The sequence below is a fragment of the Anomaloglossus baeobatrachus genome, assembly GCF_048569485.1.
Source record: "Anomaloglossus baeobatrachus isolate aAnoBae1 chromosome 5 unlocalized genomic scaffold, aAnoBae1.hap1 SUPER_5_unloc_25, whole genome shotgun sequence".
NCBI classification, from domain to species: Eukaryota; Metazoa; Chordata; class Amphibia; order Anura; family Aromobatidae; genus Anomaloglossus; species Anomaloglossus baeobatrachus.
Window position 1 is genome coordinate 305,486 of NW_027441801.1, and position 23,671 is coordinate 329,156.

At 46.0% G+C, this 23,671-nt stretch overlaps 1 protein-coding gene and 1 pseudogene across 1 annotated transcript in view; one reads left to right on the plus strand and one right to left on the minus strand.

Annotated features, from left to right (window-relative positions):
• LOC142259083 (uncharacterized) overlaps nucleotides 1-6,969 on the plus strand; it is a 113,764-nt pseudogene extending 106,795 nt beyond the window's left edge.
• LOC142259080 (uncharacterized) overlaps nucleotides 1-23,671 on the minus strand; it is a 123,341-nt gene that overhangs the window by 61,873 nt on the left and 37,797 nt on the right. The window lies entirely within an intron of this gene.

A 23,671-nucleotide genomic window follows, 5' to 3' on the forward strand; every position in this document is an offset into this window, starting at 1 on the left:
CTGTGCGGTCGGCCGGCGGCCTGTCTGTGCGGTCGGCCGGCGGCCTGTCTGTGCGGGCGGCCGGCCGCCTGTCTGTGAGGGCGCCCCCCTGCCGCCTGTCTGTGCGGGCGCCCCCCTGCCGCCTGTCTGTGCGGGCGGCCGGCCGCCTGTCTGTGAGGGCGCCCCCCTGCCGCCTGTCTGTGCGGGCGCCCCCCGCCGCCTGTCTGTGCGGGCGGCCCGCCGCCTCATTGTGCGGGCAGCCGGCCGCCTCTCTGTGCGGGCGGCTGGCCGCCTCTCTGTGCGGGCGGCCTGCCGCCTGTCTGTGAAGGCGGCCGGCCGCCTGTCTGTGAAGGCGACCGGCCGCCTCACTGTGCGGGCGACCGGCCGCCTCACTGTGGCTGCCTGCGTGTCCGTGCTGGAGGCCCGCCGGCTGCCTGCGTGTCCGTGCTGGAGGCCCGCCGGCTGCCTGCGTGTCCGTGCTGGAGGCCCGCCAGCTGCCTGCGTGTCCGTGCTGGAGGCCCGCCGGCTGCCTGCGTGTCCGTGCTGGAGGCCCGCCGGCTGCCTGCGTGTCCGTGCTGGAGGCCCGCCGGCTGCCTGCGTGTCCGTGCTGGAGGCCCGCCGGCTGCCTGCGTGTCCGTGCTGGAGGCCCGCCGGCTGCCTGCGTGTCCGTGCTGGAGGCCCGCCGGCTGCCTGCGTGTTTGTGCTGAATGGGTGTGGATGGGGAGTGGATATGGGCGTGACTGTGAAATGGGTGTGGTTAGGGGGCGTGGCGATCATGTGCCGTTCCCTTTCTTCTCCAAACTTTTTTCTTCCCATCATTCTGGTACAGGTTGATCTTTGTCTCATCTATCCATAGAATACTTTTCCAGAACTGAGCTGGCTTCATGAGGTGTTTTTCAGCAAATTTAACTCTGGCCTGTCTATTTTTGGAATTTATGAATGGTTTGCATCTAGATGTGAACCCTTTGTATTTACTTTCATGGAGTCTTCTCTTTACTGTTGACTTAGAGACAGATACACCTACTTCACTGAGAGTGTTCTGGACTTCAGTTGATGTTGTGAACGGGTTCTTCTTCACCAAAGAAAGTATGCGGCGATCATCCACCACTGTTGTCATCCGTGGACGCCCAGGCCTTTCTGAGTTCACAAGCTCACCAGTCAATTCCTTTTTTCTCAGAATGTACCCGACTGTTGATTTTGCTACTCCAAGCATGTCTGCTATCTCTCTGATGGATTTTTTTCTTTTTTTTCAGCCTCAGGATGTTCTGCTTCACCTCAATTGAGAGTTCCTTAGACCGCATGTTGTCTGGTCACAGCAACAGCTTCCAAATGCAAAACCACACACCTGTAATCAACCCCAGACCTTTTAACTACTTCATTGATTACAGGTTAACGAGGGAGACGCCTTCAGAGTTAATTGCAGCCCTTAGAGTCCCTTGTCCAATTACTTTTGGTCCCTTGAAAAAGAGGAGGCTATGCATTACAGAACTATGATTCCTAAACCCTTTCTCCGATTTGGATGTGAAAACTCTCATATTGCAGCTGGGAGTGTGCACTTTCACCCTTATTATATATATATATATATAATTGTATTTCTGAACATGTTTTTGTAAACAGCTAAAATAACAAAACTTGTGTCACTGTCCAAATATTTCTGGACCTAACTATATAAACAAGGTATATAAATTTTATTATGTCTGGAACATAGAAAACACAGACGAATAAAATCATTTAAGAACAAAACAGCCATCTGTCCCATACAGTACATATAATTCTGTGATAAATATAATATTTTTTTTATATATATATGGTCCCCAGGGAAAATATATATACAAATACGGCAAAAATAGAAAAAACCTGTGTAAAGCAGCGGTACAGTGAAAGGAGAAAAATAGTAGCATATATGGTTGATATAGTCTATCGCAAAACATAATAATAAGGATACAGGATAAGAAGTGGTTTAGTGAAAAGATGACAAATGGCTAAACCTGTGATGAATATATCCTATATTAGAATTCACCCACAGGACACAACAATGTCACAATATAACACCATAACAGAATAATGTAAAGGACGACCCCTGTGGAGTGGCCATACAAAATACAAGAAGTAGTTACATCTGTAATGGCCAAGACTACAATCCAGGTATACAATGTCACAATTGGTCTCCAGACATGTATTATAAAGAGTAGCTTCTATAATAATCCATTACCGATAACTGATTATAAAGACCCTATGGGAAAAATGAATGACACGGATACCCAGAAGACAATACCCTATTAAAAAGGAAAAAGCCTTTAGCCACACATTGAATTAGTAGTTGAAAAATCAATACTGTGCAAGGGAGAATATAAATCCCTGGCTACTACAATACCATGTCTGGACCCTGGTAACCGCTGTAAGAAAAATATGTGGACCCAAGGAAAGAGGGACAGTCAGGCTGTCTGCCTGACGCGTGTCGCCGCCTATTGCGGCTTCATCAGGGGCAAGTGACACATAACATCAACCGGACAATTAATAAAGCTAATGTGATTACCGTAAATTGGTATCTGGTGGATGTGCAGCTGCACACGTGGAGAGGGAGGCGGGCCCGCCATGATCTGCATGCGGTCAAGCAGCACAGAGGAAGTGAGGAGGTCACATGGTTCATGTTCTGTGACCATGGAAACCAAGTACACAGATCGTGCCATCATATACAGACCAAACAATGATGAACTTTCTCATTCTCCATATCTGGAACCCTGACAATAGAGTGTGTGTGTGTTTTTTTATATATATATATATATATATATATATATATATATATATATATATATATATATATATATATATATAAAATACAGAGGTACAGAAGACTCAGTTTGCATATATGGAGCACAAAGATAATACGGCTAAGAAAACATGGTCACTTTAATAAAAAGTCTTTCTGGAAAAAGAAAGGACATTGCTATGTTTCAAAAAGAGGGGTACATATGCATGCGCGCTGCTGGCCACCATTTTGTTATTAACAGTATCCAATAACTCATTGATATAATCTATATATATAATTGCCTTATTCTGTCTGTCTGTCTGTCTTGCTCCAAAATTGTGTCCTTACGGTGACAAACAGAGGATTGGCCGCTCGCCTCGGCTCCGCCCCCCGCACGGATTGGCCGCTCGCCCAGGCTCCGCCCCCACACGGATTGGCCTCTCGCCCCGCCCCTCTCACGCATTGCACGTTCGCTCTGCCCCCGCCCCCTACACGCATTCCCCGAAACGACACGGAGACCCGACTCCCAGGTGAGTGCTGTACCCCCGGGAGCCCACATCAGCGTACGCCGCCAACCCAGCCGACACATACCCTCGCATTGCTGGGGTTGATGGCGTACGCTGGTGTGGGCTCCCGTGCGAGCTGGGGTTGGGGTACGCTGGTAACCATGTAATATTGTCTAGCATGGTTACCAGCGTACACCGGCTCCCAGGTGAGCGCATCAAGCTCCTGCAGCGGCGGAACACACACACACGCACACACATAAGAACACACACACATCAGATCACACTCACTCTCACACACAGCTCACACACATATCAGATCGCATCCACACACTCACAACATCCCGTGATATCGCTTGCTTCTCGGTGGCGATCCTGTGCGTGCAGTGATATTCTAGGACCTGCCGGAGGATCACATGGCCGGAAGCATGTGGTATCTCCGGATGTTGTGAGTGTGTGAGCGCGTATGTGCGCATGTATGCGATCGGGTGTGTGCGCGTGTATGCGATCGGGTGTGTGCGCGTGTATGCGAACGGGTGTGCGCGTGTATGCGATCGGATGTGTGCGTGTATGCGATCGGGTGTGTGCGTGTCGGTAGAAAGCAGAGGAGCACGGCGTGCAGCACAGCTGCGGGGACACCCCAGGCAGAAGTGGGGTGTGAGTGTATGCGATCAGATGTGTGCGTGTATACTGTCTGATGTGTGACTGTGGAGCACAATGGGGGGTGTACAGCATGGGGATGGAGCACGATGGGGGGTGCACAGCATGGGGGATGGAGCACGATGGGGAGTGCGCAGCATGGGGGATGGAGGCTGATGGGGGGTGCGCAGCATGGGGGATGGAGCACGATGGGGAGTGCGCAGCATGGGGGATGGAGCACGATGGGGAGTGCGCAGCATAGGGGATGGAGCACGATGGGGAATGCGCAGCATGGGGGATGGAGCACGATGGGGGGTGCGCAGCATGGGGGATGGAGCATGATGGGGGGTGCGCAGCATGGGGGATGGAGCACGATGGGGGGGTGCGCATGGGGGATGGAGCACGATGGGGGGTGTACACCTCCCCCCAAAACACACACACACCACACCGCCACACACGCACTGCACAACACACCATACACACACTGGGAACCACAAACACCGCCCTACACAGACACCCAACACACAAACACCACGGCACACACAAATATACGCACATGCCGCACAACACACACATTGCACAAAACATACCTCCCCCCAAAACACACACACGCACCCCACACCCACACAAACTGCGCAACACACACAACGCTACAGACACACAGCGCTCCACAAACAACGCAACACACAAACACCGCTCTCACCCCCCGCCACACCCATACAAAACCCAGAACATGTACAGCGCCCTACACAAACACTCAAACACTTGGTAACTACACACAACAACATTATATATATATATATATATATATATATATATATATATATATATATATATATATATATATATATATATATATATATATATATATATATATACAAAAATCATACATTAACTACAAAATACGTAAATTCTAGAATACCCGATGCGCAGAATCGGGCCACCTTCTAGTATAATAAATAAATTTATAAAACCAATGTGCATATGAAGGCTGAAATAACAATGGAAAAGGGCAACAAAGTGGAATATATGCAACAAAATAATAACAGCTGATCCACAACCTATGTAATATGGAAGCACATATGCTATCTATAAATTATGCATGTGCACACATATAGATGACACATCAGAGGGCGTAGTATAATCCATGGATTTCAGCATTCTGGCACTCTGCATGATAACTGCTCTGGTGTCTGAGAGCAGCACAGTGAGATGAAGGCGTCAAACCACATACTTAGTAAGACTAGCAAGAGTTATTCTCTGCTGTGCTCCGTGTTAATGTCTTTGATCACATGCTGTTGTGGAGCCAGTATCATTCGCTCCCCTCCTGTATATGCCGGCTGGACTATTCCATTAATGCCAGCAATAGTTTACCTATACAGGTCTGGTGATGTGTTGTGATACAAACTAGTGGTTGTTGTGCATTAATGCTGTGAGCAGCTGTGGTGTTAACCCTTGTTGTCTTTTTGTTTTTGCCTTCCTGCTCTTGCTTTTCGCCTTAGTCTTTCACTGTTTATTTCTGTGAGTTTGCAGTGTGTCTGAATTTTGGTTTTCCCGTCTGTCGTAATCTGTATTTCCATCATACTCCTTTCCCTTCCTTCCACGTTCAGGGTAATCCAGAGGTTAGGAATAGCCTAAGGTCTCCTGGCATGAGAGACGGTATAGGAGCCCCTGTCCCTCATTATCCTACAGTCACATTGCGACAATCAATCAGATTATTTACTGTAGCACATTCCAGAGAACTGGTGCTAGGAATGGGAGATCCGAATTAACGAAGATGTAACTCTTAGATCTCGAAATTGGAAAACAGATTCAGAATAATTTGTTTCCTAATTTAATTTCTAATGTTATGATTTAAAAAAATCTACTTTCAAAATTATATCATTAAAAAATAATAACATTGTGTTTATTTTTAGCAGATGAGTGTATCAGGAGTTCAGATGGACCTCTAATATCGTCAGAATTTAAAACAGATGATGAAAGTATCACACATGATACATATGAAGAGCGTGCTGCTCTCCCAGATATACCTTCAGTCCTTCCTCGGAAAGCTTTATCATCTGATCTTTTCAAACAAGTCCAAAATTACGATTTATCACAGAATTGTAAGCAAAATAAAAGTTACAGAAAGGATGTGAAACATGAAACGGCTCCTACAAGGAAGAAACCATTTTCATGTTCAGAATGTGGGAAATGTTTTATCAGGAAATCAGTTCTTGTTCGACATCAGAAAATTCACACAGGAGTGAAGCCATTTTCATGTTCAGAGTGTGAGAAATGTTTTATTCGGAAATCAGATCTTCTTTGTCATCAAAGATCTCACACAGGGGAGAAGCCATTTTCATGTTCAGAGTGTGGGAAATGTTTTATTCAGAAATCTTACCTTGTTAGACATCAGAAAAATCACTCAGGGGAGAAGCCATTTTCATGTTCAGAGTGTGGGAAATGTTTTATTTGGAAATCAGATCTTGTTAGACATCAGAAAAATCACACAGGGGAGAAGCCATTATCATGTTCAGAGTGTGGGAAATGTTTTATTCAGAAATCTTACCTTGTTAGACATCAGAAAAATCACTCAGGGGAGAAGCCATTTTCATGTTCAGAGTGTGGGAAATGTTTTATTTGGAAATCAGATCTTGTTAGACATCAGAAAAATCACACAGGGGAGAAGCCATTATCATGTTCAGAGTGTGGGAAATGTTTTATTCAGAAATCAGATCTTGTTCACCATCAAAGATCTCACACAGAGGAGAAGCCATTTTTATGTTCAGAGTGTGGGAAATGTTTTATTCAGAAATCAGATCTTGTTTGTCATCAAAGATCTCACACAGGGGAGAAGCCATTTTCATGTTCAGAGTGTGGGAAATGGTTTATTAAGAAATCAGACCTTGTTAGACATCAGAAAAATCACACAGGGGAGAAGCCATTATCATGCCCAGAATGTGGTAAATGTTTTACTAGGAAATCACATCTTTTTTACCATCAAAAAAATCACACAAAATAAACCATTTTTATGTTCTGAATGTGGAAAATGTAATTCTCAGAAATCAGATCTTGTTAAACATATGATGGCGCCACACAGGGAAGGAACCTTTATCATGTTGTGAATAATTGAAATGTTTAACTGGTAAATCAAGTCTTGCTAATCGTCAGAAAACCAGCAGAACAGCCATTCTTGCTTTCAGAATTTGCCAAATGTTTTGTATCATTAATCAGGTCCTGTTGTCAGATGAGTCACACGGGAGAAGCCATTATGATGTACTATAATTCAAAGGGTTTTATCCAAAAATCGGCTACAATTGCTCAAGTAAGAATTGGTGAGGGAAAGAACCATTTTCTCTCCTTTTAAACTTATCGTATTTTTCAAACCATAAGAATGTGGTCATAACGCACTGTTATGGGGGGGATCTGCTGCTGACACTGTTACGAGGGTAATATCCCCCAGTTTCTAGTGCAATGTGTTTAATGACTTTCCCTTTAAATAGTGCTTATAACAAATCTGTGGCTGCCTTTATTATTTACTAAAACAGTGAAGAGCCGTAGATTAGTGAATTTTTTAAATATAATCCAGTACCAAAACTTTTTGAAGTGTCCCTAATGTCCCCCAAAAGGAACTTCAGATTGTGAGATCTCACAACCCTCAGTGATGATCACTCTCTCAGTGAAAGAGTGAGCTCTACGACCCCAGCTCTGCGGCATCCTTCTTAAGCAGTTCAGTAAAACCTTAAAAAGTATGTGACAGCGCTGGATTAGTTGAGAGAGCAATGTCTCGTGCTTAGAGCAGCTGCAGAGATTTGTGGGATCCCGTTCTGCATACTAAGATCCCGCAAAATGGAATTTCGAGCTCCACTTTGCTAGTAAGTTGGGTATTTTCGAGAGCCTTTATGAACATTTGTGAAAGGTTTTGATACTGGATTATATTTAGATAATTCACTAATCTCCGGTTGCTCACTGATTTATTTACTAAAAAGCGCAGCCCCAGATTGGAGATAGGAACTCATAATTCTATCACATTGTATATAATTGCATTTCAAAACTTGTTTCGTTAATAAATGCTTGTAAATGTACAGTATATTCTTCATGCCTGTCTTTCTCTATTGTTTAGATGTGATGATTTTGCCTCCAAACCTCTGGAGTTGAGGCAGAGCTGTAGGCATTTAGCACAAAAATAGTGAGGGGATGATACAGCGTTGTCACGGCTGGCAGAAAATCCAATGGCAGAAGTGTTGGAAACTCCCAGAGATTTGCAGAACGTGTTCTTAACTTACAGTTCTCTGTTTCTGTAGCAGCGGACTCTATGACTCTGGGAAACTGTCAGTTTTTCCTCTGTTGTAAGCCTCTGACTTCCTTTATAAACCTCACCCTTGGATGCTTTGGGTGAGGTTTATTGTTGTTCCTGGTTGTGGTTTACAGCGGTCGTCTCCTCTTGTTGTTCCACAGACTTCTGTGGTAGCTACTCCTAAGATAAGTGTTTGAATTTTGCTATGTACCTGGGCTCAGGTGGTAGCATTTGTGTCTCCCCTGTATTGATTCCTTTTGTCTCCCTTACCGTTAGTGGTGTTGACAAAGCGCTCATACCTGCCATTCTTACTTAGGCATAGATCAGGGTTTGCGTAGGGTGAGGTATTCCTGCTCGGCGATAGGTGCAGAACCTATATAGGGTTGGTGAGGGCATTGAGGGTGAGCTGTATTGTCAGGGGTCACCACTTCCCCCTTTCCCTAGTGATAAGGCATTCTTTTCCCCTTGCCTTTGTATTGTAATATACGGCTGGTATAGCTTCTATCCCCAGCCGTGACAAGGGAGAAGTGAATCGCATTCTGCATTCAGATATGTGTAGGTTGTTAAGATACTGGTCTCAGTTTATCAAAGCTTTTATGCCAAACAAATGGCACAAAAGCTTTGAAAAGTCACAAAAATTTGTATCAATTCATAGTTGTGCCAAATATTGGTGGCTTTTGCCATTTTCACTCTAATATTGACTCGGTTTGGGTGGGACGGGGGCATGACACCACAGCTCCTTAAATTCATGACGAGCTGTGGTGTTCCTTATGGCAGAAATTTCACTCCAGTCCCTGATGGGAATAATATTTCTAGCATGACATTAGGAGGCACATGCCACTCGTCAAACGCTCCAGATGCTAGATCGAGTGGTTAGGATACATAAAGCACCCGACCTCCAAACTCTAACACTGATTTTTTTTTTTGTATAAAGTCTGTATTTGGTACAAACCCCGAACTTTACTGTTTAGGTTCACTCGTCTCTGCCCACAAACCTTTATTACAGTTTAGATTATGGGTGTAGAAGAGACCAGAACTGAAAGGGGCGTATCTCTTGGTGGAGAGGAAGTAACATTTATGATACTTATGCTGGGGTTTTGTGAATTCAACAGGATTCGGTCACTTAATTAAAAATCAGAATAATGTAGAGGCAGTGTCACGCTAGGAACGGTGAAGTACCAAGCGAACGGCGAAAGAGAAGGGAAACCCTGTGCCTAGGGAAGGGGAGATGAGAGCCCTGACCAAGCCTACCGCTGGGCCCCTGAGTTGCTTCACCACCCTATATAGATTCCACACCTATGCGCCGAGCCGGATACCTGACCCTAGGCTGACCCTGAACTGAGCCCTAAATAGGGAACGGCTGGGATGAGCTCTTAATAAAGATCACTAGGTACTAAAGGACACAAACTGACAACAAACAAGGCAAACAACAAAAAACATACCGCTAGACAACTCAGTAAGAAGTTCAGTAAAGAGCAACAATGATCCTACTAGTGTGTGAAAGCCACCTGCTTGCATCCAGACCTTGTAAAGGAACTGAATATCTCTACCATAAGTCCAGGAAAAATGAGAATATTTTAACTCAAAAGGAAATACAAATAATTAGCAGCAGAACGGAAAAGGAGCTCCCCAGTGTCCTAAAGTAAAAGGATGAAAACCCAGCAGAGAGGAGATACCTAGTACACAGAATACTAACAGCAAGAAAAATAGAAAGTCAGGGAACATTTTGCACAGCCGAACGCTGTGACCTTCTATTGCCAGATACCACCCGTGACACACCTGTGACAGAGAGGGACTCTGATTCCAGTGATGTGTCATTTACTGAGCTGCTTGCTGTAGTTTTGATAAAATCACTGTATTATCATTATGGGATTATCACTAGAGAACTAGTAACCTGCTGCTATGTATCCTCTATCTCCATAAGCTATGTATAACTCCACCCCTGATTAGCAGCTTTCTGTCTATGCTCATTGTACACAGCTGCCAATCAGTGATATGGGTGAGGTTATACACAGAGCAGTATTTCGAGAACTGGTAGATTTTAAACAGAGAAAACTGAATTTCAAAACGTCAGCAAGCAGCCAAGTAAGTGACACATCGCTGGAATCAGGGTCTCTGCTTATACAGGTTGATTGTACACACGTTACAAATAGCTTTGTTCCTCTTAATCTATAAACCACATCCCAAAGGCATACGCTATTAAATTTTATATATTTAATCGGAAAAGTAGACTGTGTTTATAAAAATACACAAATATATAACAAAAGGGAACAAAATAATACAGCATAAGCAATTACATAAAATAAACGGGAATAACAAAAGGAAAATTACTGAACTTGGGTCACAGTAATGACTTCAGTTTTCTGGAGAGAAGGATTCCAATGGAACGTAGACCAATCCTACACATCAATGTTCCTTTCATTGAATGAAGATCATAATTGGAATTAGTTTTTTATTAACACAAGTTACACCCACATACTTCCCTTCTGGTGACTCATAACACGGCTGGACTTCAGTGAAAGATAGAATGAGTCTAGGTCTTAGAAAGGAGGTCCCAGGTGGAAAATATTATAGACATCTTTCCTATCACAATTTTATGTTTACATAGATAGGAGACATTGCATAGATATTTTCATCTTACTGGCAGATATCCATTTGGCGGGAGCCCAGCAGTCTACCAATAATGCGGAACAATGCTTTGCATTCTCCACTTTAGCACCTAATTCAAAAATGTGACTTTCCTACTGTATCTATTATATCAATGCAATTTATACTTTCTATAAGGGGAAACAAAGGATTTGAATTTCTCTGTTATTTTTCTGTTCAACTGCTGCTCTTCTCTCTATCGGTCATAAATCTGTCCTTTTCTGCATTCTTATGCATTTAAGCTGAGATTAGCCTTACATCTGCTAAAGGATTCTCTTTAGTTACCTGTTTCCAAAGGAGGGGGTCAACTTTATAGGAGTGTTGTTGGGTCTTTATGAATTTTCTAATTTCTATATGACACACCACTACATATTGATGATTTTTCAAAATCAAGCTTTTATCCCTTTGAAAGCCAAGGTCATTTTTTGAACACTTTCCTGTACTTGCTGTTTGAAGCGTTCAATAAAATCAGAAATTTTACACTACCATCTGCCCAAAATAGCCCATATAAAAAATAAAAGGTTGCACTAAAATCATTATGCAATCATTCAGATATACTAACTATCCGCTGACAAGGGGTATGGAATAGTCATCCAAAACAGGGATGAATATAAGGAAGCTAAGAATATTCTCTCCAACCCCATACACTAATGGTTTTCAACTATGGATCCTTTCTCTACATTGCAAACAAAATATGCTTTCCTCATAACAAAAATTTTTGAGAAAGGAATCTTAAAGGGAACCAACCACCAGGATTTTGCTATATGACGTAAAGGCAGTGCCATACTGGCACAAGGATGCTGAATCCAAGCATACCTGTTATAGAAATGGGTTGCTTGGTTGCTTAAATACAATGTCTAATCAAAGTTGCAGAAATGCACTGCACTTTGATTAAGTTGTGCATTGTGGGTGGGCCTTTGTAGGTTGGGTCCTGCTCTGTTCACCCGCCTCTGTCTGCTGTCCTAGGCAGGAGGAGCAGGGGAGAAAGGTCAGGACTCAGTTGTCTCCGGTTTTCTGCCTCAGTCTGAAATGTACCGTGAGATGTTACAGATGTGGGACCAATAAAAACAACTTCTGGTCCATCTTCAGTCAATGAATGTCTGCCTGAACAGCTCCAGCCCTGTCTGAATCCAGTCCTCCACCTTGCTTTGATGGCGATCCCAAGCAATGTCAATACTCCGTTCTGGATCTGCTCCGTCTTCTGATAGTGGCAGCAGTCTCCTATTAAAATCAATGAGGCGGATGTGCAGTACCCGACCACGGACACTATCAGAGGACAGAGCAGATCCAGAAATAAGCATTTCCAGCCACCTGCACCAAAAACAGCTGATTAGTGGGGGTCCCATTGCGCTTACATAAGAACCAATGCACAAGTGGGACCGAGGCCTAATGATGAGACATAATCATTATCACAAATAAACATTTACATTCAGGTACCTTTATAGATGATGTTGTCTTTGAGTCGTTTCTATTATTCATCTTGTCCTGACGCCATGATTACTTTTCACATTCTCATCTCGTCTCTGCAGATGTCCATCTTCTCCAGTCTTCTGCAGCACATCCCGGCACGATGCCCCTAAAAATAGCAGAATGATTATAAAACTTCTACTTAAAAATATCTGCCCTACGCTGTGCCCCAGAATAAATAACGACCCCTCACTGTGTTCTCTGCATGAAATATGAGCCACACACTGTCCCTCTTATGGTACATGCCCTCCACGCTCCCTCCTTTTCCATACTGAGCCCACTCTACACACTGTCCTTTACACTGTGTCCCCTTATACCGCCCAGTCTTTATACTGTGCCCTCATCACTCTCCCCCTCCTTGCTATGCCCACACACTGCCCTCCCATTCTGCCCTTTCTCCATACCACCCCCCCTCCACTACCCAGTCTCTATTCTGTGCCCCCTCACATTTTTCTCATCACTTACTGTCTCCTCCCTACCTTGTGTGTGTCCATATACTTTTCCTCCTCACTCCCTGCCCATTCGCTCCTCATACCATGTGACTCTTTATTCTGTGTCCTCAAAACTTCTTTCCAGTTTGCTCCACATCCTCTCTCTCCCCATACATCACCCCTCACCCTCTCTCTTTCCATAATCACACCTCATCCTCTTTCTCCCCATGCATCACCCCTCTTCCTTTCTCCCCGTGCACCACCCTTCATCCTCTCTCTCCCCATGCATCATCTCTCATCCTCTCTCTCCCAATGCATCACCCCTCATTCTCTCTCCATGCATCACCCCTCATCTTCATTCTCCCCATGCATCACCCATCAACCTCTCCCCCCATGCATCACCCCTCATCCTCTCTCCCCCATGCATCAAACCTCATCCTCTCTCTCCCCATGCATCACCCCTCATTCTTCCCCCTCCCCATCCTCTCTTCCCACCATACTCTGTCCACAGATAGTTCCCTCCCCCACCCTCTCTCCCCCTTACTGTTTGTATAGATACTCCCCTCTCACCCCATACTGTTCCTCTTCCGTGTCTTCAGCTCCACTGGAAAACATCAGTGTTCTCTGCTACCTCCACGCTGCGGCCCTAACTTTCGGGTCAGCAGTCTGATCAGCTGACCTGATCACATGACAGCTGTCACTCTGACCCGGAAGTCAGCACCAGCGATCAACACTTCAATTGTCCTCGCGTCTGACATATACAAGGACAATTGAGTAGTGGGAGTCGTATGCTGCACTTTCTACGAGTGTGGCTGTCAGCATGACAGCTGCGCTCAGAGAATGTCCGGCTCCCACTACAGGGCCGCAAATGTAGCCACCGAACAGACTTTCACACCGCTGTATCAGGCAGCCCGACAGCGCCTCACTGACAGTTGCCCCCAGGGCAGATGCCCTACCAGCCCCCCCCTATATACGCCTCTGCTTATGTTCAGTCCTTGTCATTTCTTGGGCCACTTCATTCCACATTATGGCCTGGTCAAACTTATTATGGTGCTCTAGCCATCCTTTACAGTTAGTCAGGAAATCCTGCCATGTTTGTTCAGCCAGTGTTTCATTCATACCTGCATTCACCTTTTACTAACAGTCTACAGCCTTGGATTGCTTCTGCGCCTTTTATGTGTTGTACAACATCGATTGCAGGAGTCCATGTCTCCACATCCTCATCCTTATTGGATGAGGATCTACTCTGTGTAGTTCTTATCCTTGCAACAACTCGGAATGACAACAACCACACCACAATAATAATTGCAGAGAACCATGTCTCTGCATCCATGTTGCTTCCAAGGGTAGGACCTTACCTCGCACCACACCACTCGACACTGTGCAAGGTAAATAGTGACTACTACGTGATATCCCATTTCTGGGGCACACGAGTTGCCACTTCAGTGACTGCACTGCCGGTACCTCACGTCTGTGGCACACCAGCAGCCATTCTACTTTACTGCAGTAATTTAATCTATAATTGGGATCCCAGTATCACAGAGTAGGTAATATAATAATATAGGGCCCTTCTCCCCCCTTGGTTTTCCACATGAGCAGCTGTACAGCACGCTACACTGGAAAACCCTTAAATCACTCAACGTTTTTTTCTATGGCACAGAAAGCAGGTAAATATTGTAAGGCAGATAATGACTATAACCAGTGCCCAATCAGGAGGAATGTTAGGTACTCAAAATGTGACGCCCCTGACCTATTCAGGGTGTCACAGGGTATTGCACTCCTTTCTCTTCTGGTGCAAGACTCAACCCCCCCATGGTTCTGGAATCCTAACCTTTGGTATTGCTCCATCAGCATTCAAATCCTAGTTACACCTCACACCACACCCTGTCAAGCACACCAGTGAGTGGTCTAGTTGGAAAAGTGCCACTCGCCTAGGGGTCAAGCAGACGGGTGGGACGGAGGAAGTCAGTGAGAGGAAGTGGAGAGGAAAGCTTAGAGAGAACAGAAGTAGCTCCCAGAGAGTGAGGAGCTGGGAGTAGCAGCTCCCTAGAGTTGAGAAGTAGCCCTCAGAGAGTGAGGAGCTGAGGGAGTTGGAGCTTCCTGTGGGACGTTTGGCTAGGTTGCAGACGGTGGTCTGGGACCGGAGGAGTCGGAGACCCGGTCGCAGGGTATTAGAAAAGGGTGCCAGGCTTAGTTTTGGAGAACGGTTGGCACCGGAGTATCTAGTAACCGAACCGGTACCGAGCACGGCGAGGTACTGGACCTTAGATCAGGGAGAAGCTTCACGCAACCTGATAATTAACCTGTGGAGGATAGTCTCTTTATGAACTTTCCCTAAGAGCTCAGAGATCGAAGGCACCAAGACAAAGAGGGGGATAGGGCTTTCCAGCCTATGCGGCCCACTGAAATCCCAAGTGTCAGCCATCGAGAGCACAGCTTTCCTACTTAACGCTAGGGAGTGGGACCCCGACACCTTTAAGCAGATCGGTCACTCAAAACATCTAAATTCTAGTGCATGGAGGCAGGTTACAGACCATCAGCAATACCAACGGGAGTGGACTCCCGGGTGAGCTCCCGTGAAGTGGCAGCGGCATTCAGAGACTTGGTTTACTTCTGTGTCAGAGTCTGCTTTATGATGGGGAGATAAGGTATGCACACCAGTGACTATGTAAGGGGAATACATGAAATAGCAGAAACTGCTGTGTGAATACTGACATGAAAAATTCAATAGCTATATGCAAGAGTGAAAATGTGAAAAATGGAATCTGCATTACTGCCATGAACATATGAATCAAGAGAAATTTAGCTACTGAATTGATCAATGCAATAGAGCCCCAACACTACGCCAAAGTATTTCTCTACGTTGGGGTCCCTAGCTTGTGTGTGTCCTCTCATGCAGTTAAAAAACTTACCGTGTATGGGAAGCTGAGACCCAGGCTATTTATGCGTATGATATGGATTGGCAATAGGTGTGGTTGTATACCTTATCTCCCCATAGTGATGTTTTTTTAGGTTTTTGCACCCAGTTCGGACTTAGAATGGTGTTCCAAACGTTATTCCTTATTTGTTAGTAGTTTTTCGTTTGTGAACCCTCCCCAACCACACCTATTGCCAATCCATATCATACGCATAAATAGCCTGGGTCTCAGCTTCCCATACACGGTAAGTTTTATAACTGCATGAGAGGACACACACAAGCTAGGGACCCCAACGTAGAGAAATACTTTGGCGTAGTGTTGGGGCTCTATTGCATTGATCAATTCAGTAGCTAAATTTCTCTTGATTTATATGTTCATGGCAGTAATGCAGATTCCATTTTTCACATTTTCACTCTTGCATATAGCTATTGAATTTTTCATGTCAGTATTCACACAGCAGTTTCTGCTATTTCATGTATTCCCCTTACATAGTCACTGGTGTGCATACCTTATCTCCCCATAGTGATGTTTTTTTAGGTTTTTGCACCCAGTTCGGACTTAGAATAGAGTCTGCTTTATGGTTGCATCAATACCAACACGGCCTGAGTGAGTACGCTGTCCTCCCCTGCTTCCAATCTGCACCCCACGCCCCTTCACTCCACCATCCAGAGTCCCGGGGCCTCCCCTACCCATGGAGGGAACGTCATCTGGCTGCCTCACTCCATCTCCCCCGGGTACTCCCATCGGCAGTACTCCCCTTACCGCGAACCACGGGTGGCGTCACAAACTCTCACTCCCCTGTAAATACCACCCTTTACATTTGAAGTGGCCGCGGGCCCCCAGGTCCGGAGACCCTCGAGCCACAGCAACCCCGGATCCGAGCGGTTCGACCAATGCAGGGGCGGCACAAATGTTGCGGGCGGGAGACAGAACACGGCAGGGGGGCTGCTTCAGACGCTCGGATCCGGGCGGTTGCTGTGGCTCGAGTGGCAGCCGGACTCAGGCTCCTGCAGCCATCCGTCGCCCACAAGTGAAAAAGGGGGTTATTTACAGGGGAGAGTTTGTCAGTGACACCACCCATGGGTTGTGGTGATTTTTGGTGACACCGCTGCTGCCTTTGTATGGGATGCCCGGGGCTGATGGAGCGGGGCAGCAGGATGGTATCCCCTCCACGGGTAGGGGAGGTGTTGTCCAGAGACCCAGGTGTAGGTGGAGTGCTGGGACGCAGTCTGCAAGGCTGGACCGGATGATACCGGTGTACTCACTGTTTTGAATAAAATCACACAGAGTCCAGATAGTAAATCAACTGCCGGAAACTGGTAGCCTCCGGAGGTGTGTGCTCGGGTCCCGCACAGCGGTGGACAGAACAGGGGCTCTTCCTCCTGCACTCTAGTGTTGTTGTCTTGTGTGTTGACTAGTCCTTATGAAACAGGAAAAGTCCACTCCCGGTGACTTTTCTGTGGGAGATGTGGCCTACGAGAGCTGACCCTTGGAATTTTAACAGGCACTTGCAGATGCTTTATCTCCCGCGTTGGGCTTCCGTCTCACTCTATCTGGGCTGTTAGTGGGACAAGACTTGGAATCTTGTCCCCTGCTGGTTAATTGGAAAGGTGCTTGCAGCTGTCCTCGCACTAGGGTCTAGGTACGCCGACTGTGCATGGCCTCCGGACCGAATTCCCGCTGTCGGCACCGGCAGGCTACAACCCTGCCCAGGTCCACTTAAGGTCTCCTGCAACTGGATCTCCGACGTCTGTGGCCCTGCTCTGCCGTCTGCCACCTAGTCAGCTCAGGTAGTCCGGGAGCTACAACCCCTGACTACCACTCCACTCCTCTCACTTCCACTGTGTAAGCTTATCTGTTTGTTCCCTCCCCATGACACCTCAGGACCCCTAGGTGGGTGTCACCATCTGCCTGGCCTCGCCCACTGGTGTGTCACTATTGTCCTGGGCAGGTGACTAGACTTTTGTGGCTGGTGTATGTACCTGTGTGGGGTTGTGTTGGAAGGCCAACGAGGAGGAATCCCACACGAAGATGTGTGCAGTTTTCTGTGACAACCTGATTTTGTCAGGGCATCACACAAAAACATCAAAGATGGCAGTAAAGGGAACTAAAGAGAGGACTAGAACAACCAAAACCCTATGAACTGCTGATCATACCCTGGGAATGTTATCAGGGTGTCCCAATAGACCTGTATCACAATTTTTAGCCCATAAATTCAAAGTTCAATGTCTTAAAGGGACGGTACACTTTTTGCAAAAATGGCAGAAAAAAGGACTTGCACTTACAGCAGAGCAAAGATAGTGATTGTAAACAGCGCTCACACAAGAGGTATGTAAGATATTGCATGCGTAACACCAAAAGAGCAGCAAAAAGAACTAAAGAGAAAACTATAACAAGCAGCGTATTATCAGGGTGCGTGATATAGTTTCTGCGGATTAATTGCCGTGTTAGTGAGAGGCTGATCAGGGTCGTGTAGTACAGGCACAATTAAGTCCACGCAATGCGCTATGTATGCATAATATGCCAGATTCTCTGAGAATGTGAGCAAGAGCAGGACATTGCAAGATGAGAAACCAGACCTGTGCATCAGCAGGTGCTGAATCTCTAGGCATACAGAATCAGTGCAAAGCTCTGGAGAAAGTGAAAGAAGCTGAAGGAGGGAAGTTTAAACATACATCCCTGCAAAGTTACAGGACAGTGAGAATTCATATAACTCTGGCAGGGGGGAGAAAGGGATGGAAGTGAGAATAAACAAAAGGGGGAGCAGACTCAAGATTTGTCTGACAACCCACACTAAATCAGTGTCAAAACTTACGTCCCTTCATTCACTATTTGATGGAAAGATACCTGCTGCGCAGCAGCTCCAAAACACAAAATCCTCATACATCCAGCGTACAGTGTGAAAAAAAGATTGTGACTGCCCATACAGAATTAAGTGTCCCTCGGTCACCTGAAAATACTCATCAGATGGAGATGGAGGATTCCCCGGGGACCCCGGATGTATTCAAAACAATGGAGGGTATGGATTATAAGCGTCTGGCTGATGAAGTCGCCAATCGTTTGCTACCTGACATCTCCGCTACAATTAAAGCATCAATAGCAACAGCTTTCAGTGCCATACAGAACCAACTTGATGAGACGGTGGAACAGGTTGCGGCTATGGAAACCAGAATGTCGACGTTAGAGGAGGACTTCGGCTCTGACCACACTACAGTCATGCGTCTGGCCAGGGAGAATCTGATCCTGAGGGACCGTGTGGACGATCTGGAGAACCGCTCCAGAAGAAGCAATTTGCGCATTGTCGGCCTGCCTGAAACATACCCGGTTGGTGAGCTACATACATTGTGTGAATCCACTATTCCTACAACCCTGGGAGTAGCAGAAAGGAGAAAAGTGGAAAGGGTGCACCGCATTGGTCCGCCAAGGAGAGGTGATGAGAGTGAAAATAACAGACGCCCAAGACAAGTCATAATGAAATACTTGGACTTCTCCGATAAACAGGAAATATTACAGGCATACAAGAAATTGAAACATCCCTTGGAGGTGAAAGGCTCACGCATCTTGCTCTTCGAGGATTTTTCTGCGGAGGTCACACGGCAGCGGAGGGCATTCTCATACATATGCTCTGCCATATTTAAGAGAAATATACGCTTCCAGTTAAAGTACCTGGCAACGTTGATTATCAGACATCAGGATGGATCCTACAATTCTTTCTCAAGTCCAAAGGAGGCAGAGGCCTTTATTGAGCGGATCAGCAGTCCTCATGACCTCAGGAATTCTCCAGTACAAGGGCGCAACGACTCACCGAACCAGAGAGTGACCAAAGGGAGCTCTGTGAAGTTCGCTACAGCTTCCCCGAAGGACCGGAGACAACAAAACAAGGAACTTAAGGGAACCTAAGACAAATAGACAAATGTCGGATGTGTAAATTTCAAGGTGGGACACCTGTTTTTCATTTAGGCTGGAGAAGCCGCAGTGGAAAAAGTTCAAGAAATCTGAGGCGGAGGAAAGGAAAGAGAACTTTTTTTTTTTTTTTCTTCTCTCTCTTTCTTTGTAGGTGGGACACTCCTTTATATTGGTTACATGCTATACAAGTATAAGGTTGACTGAGCTTGGAAAGTGATCAGAAAAAAGTGAAGTCTGAGTATTATGGTATAGTTGGGGGGGGGAGGGGAGGGAGATGTTTGAAATGTTTGGGGATTTTGGATTCAAGTGAAGTAGCAAAGATTTTACACAGAGTTATTATTACTACTACTCTCATTATTGCAAGTGAGCACTATGTTCAATTGTCTGATTGGTTGAATTTTTTTTTGGCAAGGGAGGGCAGCAAAAACATGGTAAACGAAAGGCAGGATTTCCATTTATTACATGTGCTTTATGAGAATAGTCACCTGGAATGTTAAGGGGTTACGTTCCCCCCAAAAAGATTTAAGATATTACGCCACCTTAATCGCCTCAAACCGGACATTGCGCTCCTTCAGGAAACTCATCTGGAAGGTTCAGACATGCAGAGGATGGGGATATTGTGGGTTGGAGGAGTCTACGGGTCATCTTCAGTTAAAAGGAAAGCAGGGGTTATTACATTAGTCAGTAGGAGATTACAACATCAAGTCCTGGAAACATATGCGGACACGGAAGGTAGGGTACAGATGGTCTCAGTGGAGATACCTGGAGGAATTTATAAAATCTTTAATATTTATGCCCCGAACGAAAACAACAAATTATTCTTTCAACGACTTGAGGCCAAAATTTTAGAACATGCCCATTTTAATCTAATAATTGGGGGGGTTTTCAAATTGGTGGTATCTGTGCTAGAGGACAGGAAAAATGCTAAAGGCCCCCCAAATGTACCGCGCAGCCATGATAAAGTTATGCGTCCTCTGTTAAGTGCCACGGCCTTATGGGATGCGTGGAGACTATTGCACCCTCAGGATAGGGAATTTACGCACTATTCACATGCTAATAGCTCCTGGTCTCGCATTGACTACTTTCTTATTTCAGGGAACCTGGTACGTGCGCTCCACTCAGCTACTATCCAGGATTTGGTGATTTCTGACCATGCCCCGGTGGTGCTAGACCTAGCAAACATCTATCCCAGAGGAACGGACTATCTGTGGAGATATCCTTCCTTCCTTAAAGATAACGAAGATTTTTCCTTGAAATTAAAGGAATGGTGGACGGAATTTATGGTACATAATGATCAACATAAAGACACACCTATGTTATTATGGGACACGGCGAAGGCAGTATTACGGGGCAGAACGATAGCACATGTTTCCTATTTGAAGAAAAAGGCTCAACTTAAATTTACTGAAACCTCCCATAAATTGAGGGAAGCATATACTTCTTTTCAAAAGCATCCTGATAGGGACCATAGAGATAGATGGGTAATAGCCCAAAGGGCTTTTAATGGGTGGGCGGAAAAACGGGAACAAATAGCTAGGTCATGCAAGAAGCTACATTACATCGCTTTGGAAATAAAGCAGGGAAAATACTGGCCAACTTAGCGAAAAATAGGATTATAACTCAGGGACCCATGCAAATAAAAAATCAAAAGGGGGAGATACACAAAAACCCTAAGACAATAATTGAGACTTTAGGCACGTATTATAGAAACCTTTATTCGTCGGAAAAGCGAGACAAATTTCCTGATAATAATCTTTTATCTAAAGTGACACTACCTCGACTCACAGAAGAGCATCGCACTTTTCTGAATGCCAAAATTACGGGGGAAGAAGTATTGGGGACAATCAACTCCATGCATAATTATAAAACCCCTGGCCCTAATGTTCGGGTCCAGTTTATATCCTCCTTCACTTAAACTCGGCTTTCTGCACCCACAAATCGGCATTGTATATCTCCCACATCATTGCCTAGGAGAATGTCTGCAGGAAGGCCGCTCATCACACCGATTATGCATTGTTTTGCCCTAAAGCCATAATCCAGGGTCACACTCGCTCTTGGAATGTATCTTTGAGTACCTCCAGCCAATTCAATTGCAATTCCTGGTCCCTTTTGAATTGCTTCTGGTTGAATTACTCGGAGATCTGCGATGGTGAGAAAAGCCCCAGTGTCACGAAAGCCAACAACTTTTTGGCCATCCAGCACGACCTCCTGTAGATGTTTATGCTGAAGATCATAAGAACGCGTGGCTGTGGCTCGCACTCCATAGACTCCTGGTAGGGAAGTCAAGATATCAGGGTCACTTGGCAAATCATCAGGGCCTGAATCCAGCTCTTCTCCTGCTGAAGATGTCTGTAGATAATGGACAGGCAAAGGTGGTCTGCAGCTGTTCTGCCTCTGAACACCTGGACAGTGAGCTTGCAGATGACCAGGCTGCCCACATTGATAACATCTGCGCTGCGTCTCACTCCGTCCAGTTTGCCTTCTGGAGAAGTAGGTAGGAGACCTTGGTGACTGACAGGGAGGTGCAGGTGCTGGAGGTGGTTGTCGATTTGGAGGATGACTCCACTGGATAGATGGGCATGTGGCCCGCAGATGTCCAGGATGCCCACAGCTATAACATCTCCGCTCTTCTACTTTCTCTCCTCGTCGTATTCCAAAAAATGTGGTAGAAACAGCTGGAGGCACATTCACACGGGTATCCACATGAGGTGGTGATCTAGGTCGAGGAACATTGGACACTGAAGGACAAGGAACCTCTGGTGTTGGGGAGCTGGTCATTTTTGCTCCCTCTGCTAGCAGCTTCTTCCATTGAGGCTTGATAGTGAGCACCTCATCAGCTAGAGCAGCAGCTTGTTCCACTGTCTCTGGTCTCCTCTCACGCACCCATTCCCCAATCTCAGTATTGCATTAGGATGACCTGGATGAACGTCTCCCAAGTTAAGGCCTCCTCTCCCTCCAGCCAGCGATGGCATACTTGTTTCAGTCTGTGGGCAAACATTTTGAAAGACACTTCTCCATCACAGGCTAATGTACGGAACTTAGTCCTATAAGTATCTGGGGTCACGGCATAATGTTCTAGAATAGTCTGTTTAATATCCGCATACTCACAGTTCCACCGAGGGTCCATAGCTCTATAGGCTGCAGCAGCTCCACCCTCTAAGAGCCCAACCAGATGCCGGACGCGCTCCCTTTCTGGGACTTCCATTAATCGACACTGATGCTCAAAGTCCTGGAAGAAGCCCTCAATGTCACCAGCAGCCTCATGAAACTGCTTGAAGTCTTTGCGGGACACCCTGGGAAGTTCCCTCATGATGGGTGCTGGGGTTACAGTCTGTCTGGAACCTCTCACGGCTTCCACAGCGAGCTGCTTATCCAGCAATGCCATCTCCTCCATCCTGCGCTCCTTCTCTTTAGCTCCACGCATGACCTCCATCTTATATTCTATGGTGGTCTCCTCTCCCAGCAAGGCCATCTCCTCCTCGTACCACACAACCCATTGACTTTTTTGGGTATTTACCTCCGGCTCCCGTCTTTGCTCCCCTTGCTGTGGAAATTGTTCCTCGGTGCCATCTTGCAGGCAAGCGTTTTCCAATGCCTCAATTAGTTGCTCCTTAGAGAGTCCTTTGTAGCCGACACCTAATTCACGGGCCTTTGTTTGTAGGCTCACCACAGTCCAGTTCCTGTATCCTGAGGTTCTGGTTTCAGACGTTGATTGGCCGTTGTCCTCCATTTCTTCTACTCTGATCCCGCCGCTGCCACCAGTTTGTGACGGGGTATGCAACAGAGCAGTGAGGGACGCCAGGCCAAGGAACAATCCAAAGGGCTTTATTGGAACCACAAAGATAAAGCAGCAAACATAAATATAAATCCTTCAAATCTGCAAGGAGTCCACAACAGAAAAACAAAAGATCCAGGGGCACCGCCTGGTATTCCGATGCCAGGGGTATTAGGGCGATGGTCCTTATATGAGTTTCTTGAGTCCAACAGGTGAACAACAAAACACAATCCCACGTGGCCGCGGATCTCCAGTCTGTAACAGTCCACACACATAGACCCCAGGATCCAGCCTCAGCTATAGATCCTAGTCATTCTCCAGCCGAGCTCCAACTAACTCCTTTAACATGTTCTTCTCTCCTGGGATCAGCCCCTTAGGT